General features: G+C 42.9%; 1 long non-coding RNA gene across 1 annotated transcript in view; it reads left to right on the top strand.

The window, feature by feature from the left end:
• Positions 1-5,755: 5,755 nt before the first annotated feature.
• LOC310668948 overlaps positions 5,756-7,190 on the top strand; it is a 31,433-nt gene continuing 29,998 nt past the window's right edge. Inside the window, exon 1 of the long non-coding RNA XR_014506921.1 lies at positions 5,756-5,849. This is a non-coding gene — a long non-coding RNA (uncharacterized lncRNA). The remainder of the gene's footprint in view (positions 5,850-7,190) is intronic.

Below are 7,190 nucleotides of genomic sequence, written 5' to 3'. Positions count from 1 at the left end.
TCCCTTTTTCTCTTCACAATGATGTTAACCATGGTTAATGCTTTCATCAGGAACATACCACATCCATGACTGAATCAGGTCTAAAATCCTGGTTGAAAGTAAATCCTACCATAGGTAAGGTTACCTGAAAAATTATCCCCTACATACGCAATTGGTCATTGCATTCTGCAGGCAAGGCATTTTATCAGGAGGGCCAGTCTGCACAACATAGGATTTTGATTTTTAGCACTGGGGCACCCTACTTTTGGGAATTCCCTGCCAACTTGAATAAAATATGGGGGAGGGGGAGGTAAGCCCTACTCCACATATTGATCACAGGTCATGGCACACACAGATCATTTGAATGGCAATGCTCATCAACTTGGGGGCAGCAGCCTCCTCATATATTGGGTGTGTTTGATAGATTTGTCTTTAGAAACGAACCAAATCCAATTTCTCCCCATCCCTCATATATATATCCTTGATGTGCCATAGCCTTTAGCCTGTGTATCGTCCCCTAAGAGTTCGCTCCTATGCACTGTGTTTCTTGTGTTTTTAGCTCCTACTATAGACATTCCTCTTTCAACAAACCTTTTAAAGTTGAGATCTTCCGCAGACTGCATCTGTATTGGAATTGCTTTTAGATGTCCTGTCCGAGGAGATTCTTGAAATTGTCTGTCCACCATTAGCTCCTAGACAGCAGACTAGACTCAGACTCAGGTGACCCGATACAGGTCAGCTGAGCACTAGGGTGGAATGTTTGCGTTTTTATTTTTTATTATAGCAATTACTTCTAGATTTGCACCTTTCATCCTGGATTCTTGCTGATGCACTACATATTACTTGGCAATATGTAGATGTGGATATCCTATAAGTAAATCAGAGGACGTCATCCCCATCTCTTATATGACCACAACTTTAGAGGCATGGACAACACTACAAGGCTGGCTGGAGCACTGGACTGTGACACACCTCTTTGGGGTGGGTGAGGAAACACTACCAAAAAACCATTGTGCTCGTATTAGGAAATAGAGGGATTCTCTATTATTCTCAGGTTGCTTCAGAACATGCAAATTTGATAGATTTGTCTTTAGAAACGAACCAAATCCAATTTCTCCCCATCCCTCATTTATATATCCTTGATGTGCCATAGTATTTACCCTGTGTATCCACCCTCCACCTCCAGTAGCAATTTAGTATATTTATTGTTAGGAATTTGATGCTGAGGGGTGCAATAAACATTGAAATAGACAGCTTTCAGCCTCTCACTATTAGAAGTGACTACATAAATAAATCACAGCACATAACCTACTAGTAAAGTTCTGGATCCTCGTGTGACAACACACATAGGAGGATAAACCGAAAGGGATATAGGCTTTCAGCTGTGTCCAGTGCTGGAGGAAAACATAAGCAGATTAAATTAAACGATTCTTCTTGATTTCCTGCTCACATGATCAGCTGTGAGCTCCCTCCTAAGCACACACACACACCCCATTAGACATAATGCTACAAAGTCTTCACATGTTGGAAGGAACCTTTTTTCAGCCTTTGGCACTAAAAAAAAATCTAATTCTATCATGAATTCTGTACATCATAATTAAAATCCAAGGTTATTTTGATGGTGTCATAATCTGCAACAGAGAAAGGATAGTGGGTGCCAGAACAGAGGAAATTGGATATTTAATTATGCAACTAACTTGGTTGTTGCATTCAGATTTCGCACTTCCCCCTCCTTCTTCTCCATCTCAGAGCAAAATGTATACCAGGGTTAAACAGGGTGCCTGCCAGTTGCTGCTGGGCTCCAGCTTCCATCAGACCCAGACAGAAAGCTAGTGCTCGGGGATGATGGGAAATGCACCTGGCCCACAGCAACCCAGCAACCTTCATGGTTGAGCAAGGATTCAAACGCTCATATCCCTGGTCAATAGCAGGTGCTGTCTAGTGTTAACACTACTTAGTTATGTTTCACCTTTCTGGCAAAGAAAAGTGGGGAGTAGCAGGTGGAGATGTAGTGACATCTCCCTTCCATCTCCAACTCTCTACACATGTTCTCCACTGTAGTTCATTATATTTTTAATCCATCTTTTCCTACAAAGTTCAAAAACACCACTCAAGCATCCTAAAAGAAAGGACACACAATAAAAACTCTGTGTCCCATCTAAGAGAATCTCGCTGATTTTGTCTCCCTCCCTCTTGATATTTTTCTAATGCAATTTCTTTTCTCATTAACTGATAGGGAATGGTCAGGGGGGGACGACGCAAAATGAGATACCATATTTTTTGCACCATAACACTCACTCCCCCCCCCCCCCAGAAAGTAAGGGGAAATGTCTGTGCGTGTTATGGAGGAACTGCCTACGGGTGGCATGCCTATGGATTTTCCTCCTCTAAAAACTACGTGAGTGTTATGGTCGGGTGCGTGTTATAGAGCGAAAAATATGGTAATTTTTTGGCAGTGTTAGTTTTCCATCTGTATTTTCTACCTATGTAGTTTAATCCATTCCCTTGGTTAATGACCACTTTGTACTCCCCGTCCAACAAATGTAAGCGACTGAGAGGCATCTCTCCCAATCTTTACAAAACAATGTTTGTACTCTATAGAGTTTAATTTGCTTCTTGGAAGCACTGACCATGAACTTCGCACAAGACTCGCCTCAGGAACGAGGGCTCTCCAGTACTACTTCAAGAGCAGAGCCTATACCAACAATGTTCTCGCTAATCTTTTCCTCTCCAGATGCCAACTGATACAATACGCTTCGCAAGAATGGCACTCTAACCATCATCCTTTTATGCTACAGTTAAAAAGGGGGGAGTGTGAGAAGTCAGTACTGCTAGGGGAAAACAACAGAGAGAGAGAAAGGAATATTTTTAATTCCATACTATTCAGTGCTAAGAGGCCTTATACCTGGCATTGTCTAGAAATTCTAAGAAACCAAAACATCAGTGCAGTTTTGAAAGGTTCAGTCTACCATCTTGATTCAAAATGATATCCAGTTGTATCCTAGCAGATGTAAACCTGCTCCTTGAACCCAGGAGCCATGGTGCAAAATTTGGTTGCAATCTCTTACGAGGTGTCCAAATGCATAGTGAACAAATAACTTTCCAAAATATACAGTAGATCTTCATCCTTTTTTTAAAAAAAAAAGATTGTGAGTGTGTGGCGGGGAAAGTATTGTATATGGCTTTGGCAAACAGGGATAACAATTTTATCAGTGTGCACATTTTGTATGATTTGCACAGAAATAGCAAATGTCAAGCTTTTGTTACTGGGTAGTTCTGGCAAAGAGCGCACACTGTAGGCTGGTGAGGTGGTAAAATGCTAGGGGGTTTTTGGCTTTCTTTTCTCATCTGCTCAGCATTCATTCTTCTTTAAACAATTCTCATTAGCCCTGCTGCCTACTTTCACCCCTGAACCTCTCTTCTCTGCCTGGAGTGCAATTCTGACACTAGCCTCAGCTGGTCTCTCTGCTTTATGATTCTGTCCTGTCCCTATGATCAAGGGCTGGCAGAAAATGGATTGGGATTTTCTTGTGGATCTGTACATGATTCACAGTACATCAGCAAGGGTTTCCAATTTCCAGTTGTTTAATAATAGCAACAACCAAATGAGTTTCCCAACCTAAATTGGGCTGTTTGAAGAAAGCTAATCAGGAACAGAATTCTGTGTGGAAGCCCTGTAAGCTCTGTTCAGTTTCGTTACTGAAAATGAATTCCCAGACTCAGAATGTTTTCAGAGATATATTCTTTTTTAGATTCTTACTATGGAGCTAAGTTCAAGGTGCACTGGTGGGCAGAGCCCTCTTCTGTTTGAAACCAGGATACCTAACAGATTGTCTCACTCTTTATACACCCAATTGATCACTGTGCTGTGCAGTAGAGGGGCTTCCTGGAGGTACTATCTTATCAGGAAAGTCCAGTCTGCACAGTATAGAAACCAGGTTTTTTGTGGCACAGCTCCAACGCTTTGGCACTCCCTCCCCTTAAATGGGAGAAATATCTGCTTGTATTTCTGGCGTCCACTGAAGACCTTCCTCGTCCAACAAGCCTTTATGTAGGGCTCTCTCCTAGCCTGCATCTGTATTGGAATTGTTTAAAAATATTTTTTTAGATGTTTTATTTGTTGTTTCCCACCCTGGGCTCCTTTGGGGGGAAGTTTTAATAGAATAAAAGCAGTCTCAAGTCTGCCTGTGCTACACTTTGTCATTGGCTACATTGCAATTGGCTTTGAAGACCTAGGTTTTTCAGGTCCCTCAACCTGGGATGCAACATCATACTTCAAAAGTCAGCCAAACAAAGTTTGAACTTTACAAACAAAATCAGCACCAATTTTAGGCTTGTGTTAATCAGTCATCACCTTAAAATTGTAAAAATATAACATTTCAACAGTAAAACTTTTTTTTTTAACAAAAGACACAAACTCTGTCAGCTCACAATAATGGGGAGGGGGAAAACAAACAATTATCTATCATATGTCTATCTATTCCCGTTCCCTAGTCCTTGGTTGACATTTGAAGATATCTACATTACACTATTGTATGCCTGCATAAAATTGCATCTTTATACCAATCATTAACATTTCATTTCCTTACAATAAATCATTTTAACAGGTATAATAAAAAGGATGCATTCAGATCTGTTGGAATTTTCAACAGGAAAGAGGCAAATTGAGCAGTGGTGTCACTATTATCATATTAAAAGCATTCTTTTGACGAGAACAAAGAGATATTTTACATTTAAAACATTTTTGAAGGCTAAGACTATGGCATCTATTTAGCTCGTAGCTGACATTCCCTCGCCCATCCGTGCCTAATAACTCCAGCCAATGGAGGCTGGTAGAACCTAGACCTGGTGGGGGCACCTATGAGGTCAAGTGTGCAGTGCCTAGGAGGCGACATTTGTGGTGCCAAGTGTCCATCCTACTAGCCTATTGAGTAGTTTTGGTGTTATACTCAGTCTATCACGCCATGGCTTGTTTCCTTGTCCAATGCAACATAATCTCTTGTAGGAGGCACTGGCTTCAGCCCAAGACTGGGGGACCCAGTGTCATCTATGTGGCTCCTCCTCTCTCACACTCAGGAGGAGCCTGCCACTGATGTTGCACCACATGTGGCTCAACACTCGCTTCGCCTCCTCTGCCCCTTCAATATAGGGAAGGCTGAGCCCCCTGCTAAATATATATTGAGAGGGTGGAAGACATCTCAGCGCAAAGGAGTTGGCACATATGTACAGAATGGAGGGGAGTGAAAGGAGGGGAGGTAACGAAGAGGTGAAAGATTGGTCCCTGCCCCTGGGGCTATGCAAAAACTGCCCCATTTGACCCAACCCCTACAGTACTTAGACCAGGCATGTCCAAAGTCCATTTCGGGGGCCTAATCTAGCCAGCCGGCCGGTTTAATCCGGCCCCCATGGCAATTTATTTCCTGGGGTAAAATCCTAAAAAACCTCAACAACTTCAATCCTAAAGAAAGGTTAACAACTTTGGTTGGCCCTTTGGTCGGCCCTCACGGCCCTTCACTTCATCAAATCTGCCTCTCTTTGAAAAAAGTTTGGACACCACTGAAGAGTTAAAGTCAAAGAGTTCAAGAGAAGCAGAGAAGGGGGTGCTGGATGTCAGGAGCCTCATTCTCTCCCCTGCTGCAGAGTGTCTGTGACTACTGGATCACATGCTCTGTGTGTTGACATTCCATTCTTTGGAAGCGAGGGAACAGAAGGAACTGTGCGCCACTTCCGTCTTCTTTGTTCTGTTCTGTTGTTCTCTCTCAGAGGACCACCCCCCATGCTGCTTCTGTTAGAAAAGGGGTGTTGTTTAAGTAGCCCGGTCACCCCGCCCCTTCCCATTGTGCCCTGCCACGTTCCCCACAAGGGTTCAGGTGAGTGCAAAACGCCTTGGGGCGCAGCAAGCTGGGGGGGGGGCAGGGGAAGGATGCAATGCCAGTGGGATGATGGAGTGGGAGATAGCAGGCAGGGAAGCTGCTGGGCAGGTGGGGGAAGGAAAGAGACACCCCCCCAAAAAATGAAGGGAGGTGGGTGTCCAGCTGACACCCCCCCCTTTCGAGTATTCTGAATAGCATTATGGATACTATAAACACATGTAGCAATACAAACGTTTCCGAAATTTCAGCTGAGTTCCCTGCATTTCAGGGGGTTCGATAAGCTATTTCTTAATAAGTTTAATTGGGTTTGGTGCTTCCTCTCTGCATGTCATTCCTTGAACAGCTTCCTGTGCAAAGATAAGGCTTAATTCATTGCTCTGTTCATTTGTGCATTTGACTAGTGTTGTGTGGAGGGAAATGCAACCACTGGGCTGAAAAATGTCCCCCTCCTTCCCTCCTGTGTTTGAAATTCTAGAATAAGAAACTGCTTCTTTCCCCTCAGCTGCTATGTCTGTTTGGGACATCACAGGAGACCATCTATAGACAAGGCTGAGGAAATAAGGCCTCAAGGGGGGGGGCATTTATTAATAAACAAATGATGACAGAGGAGCCCCCTCCCTTGTGACACGTGTGGCATGTGGACTCCATGGCACCCTAAGATACCCTCCTTAGCACCCACCAAGGCCCCCTGACCCATTTTTGAAAAGTTTTCCCAAAAAGTTGTTAATTTTTACAGTACTGCAAGACCGCTTGTTTTGGAAGTTAAGGGATTGGTATTATTTATTTATTTTGCCCTTTGTGAGACATAAACTGGTTCCTTAGATTTAAGGTCTCTGGATCCTTTTAAATAAAGTGATCTGGACAAAATGGGTCAATTAGGAAACCTTTTTATTATACACACTAGCAAGTGGGGTAACCCAAGATCAGGAACATCTTCATCAGGAAAAACATCTTATAAAGTCGCTTGTCCGGTCGCAAGTCCCTCCTTCCACGCCCACAAGAAGGGGCGTGCCAGTTTACAGAAGTATCGAGTCCGCCTCATTAACAGTGTACCATTCCACTTCCATGTTAATCATAATACAATACAATACAATACAATACAATACAATACAATACAATACAATACAATACAAATACAAATATTTTTATTGGCATTTCAAGTTAAGACATTTCAAAATGGAATGGGAAACAAAGTCTTTCTTCTTCCTGTTTCTGAGAGATTTGAATGGGGAAATCCTTTTGATTCTTCATGAATAAGAGGCAGTGGGGTGAGGGAGGCCGGGGCCACATCCACACCATTTAAAGCGCTATGAAGTCGCTTTAAACACTCATGGCTTC

This window comes from Podarcis tiliguerta, assembly GCF_965153285.1.
Source record: "Podarcis tiliguerta genome assembly, chromosome: Z".
NCBI lineage: Eukaryota > Metazoa > Chordata > Lepidosauria > Squamata > Lacertidae > Podarcis > Podarcis tiliguerta.
The sequence above is the reverse complement of the archived record's forward strand: the minus strand, read 5'-3'. Positions and strand labels throughout refer to the sequence as shown.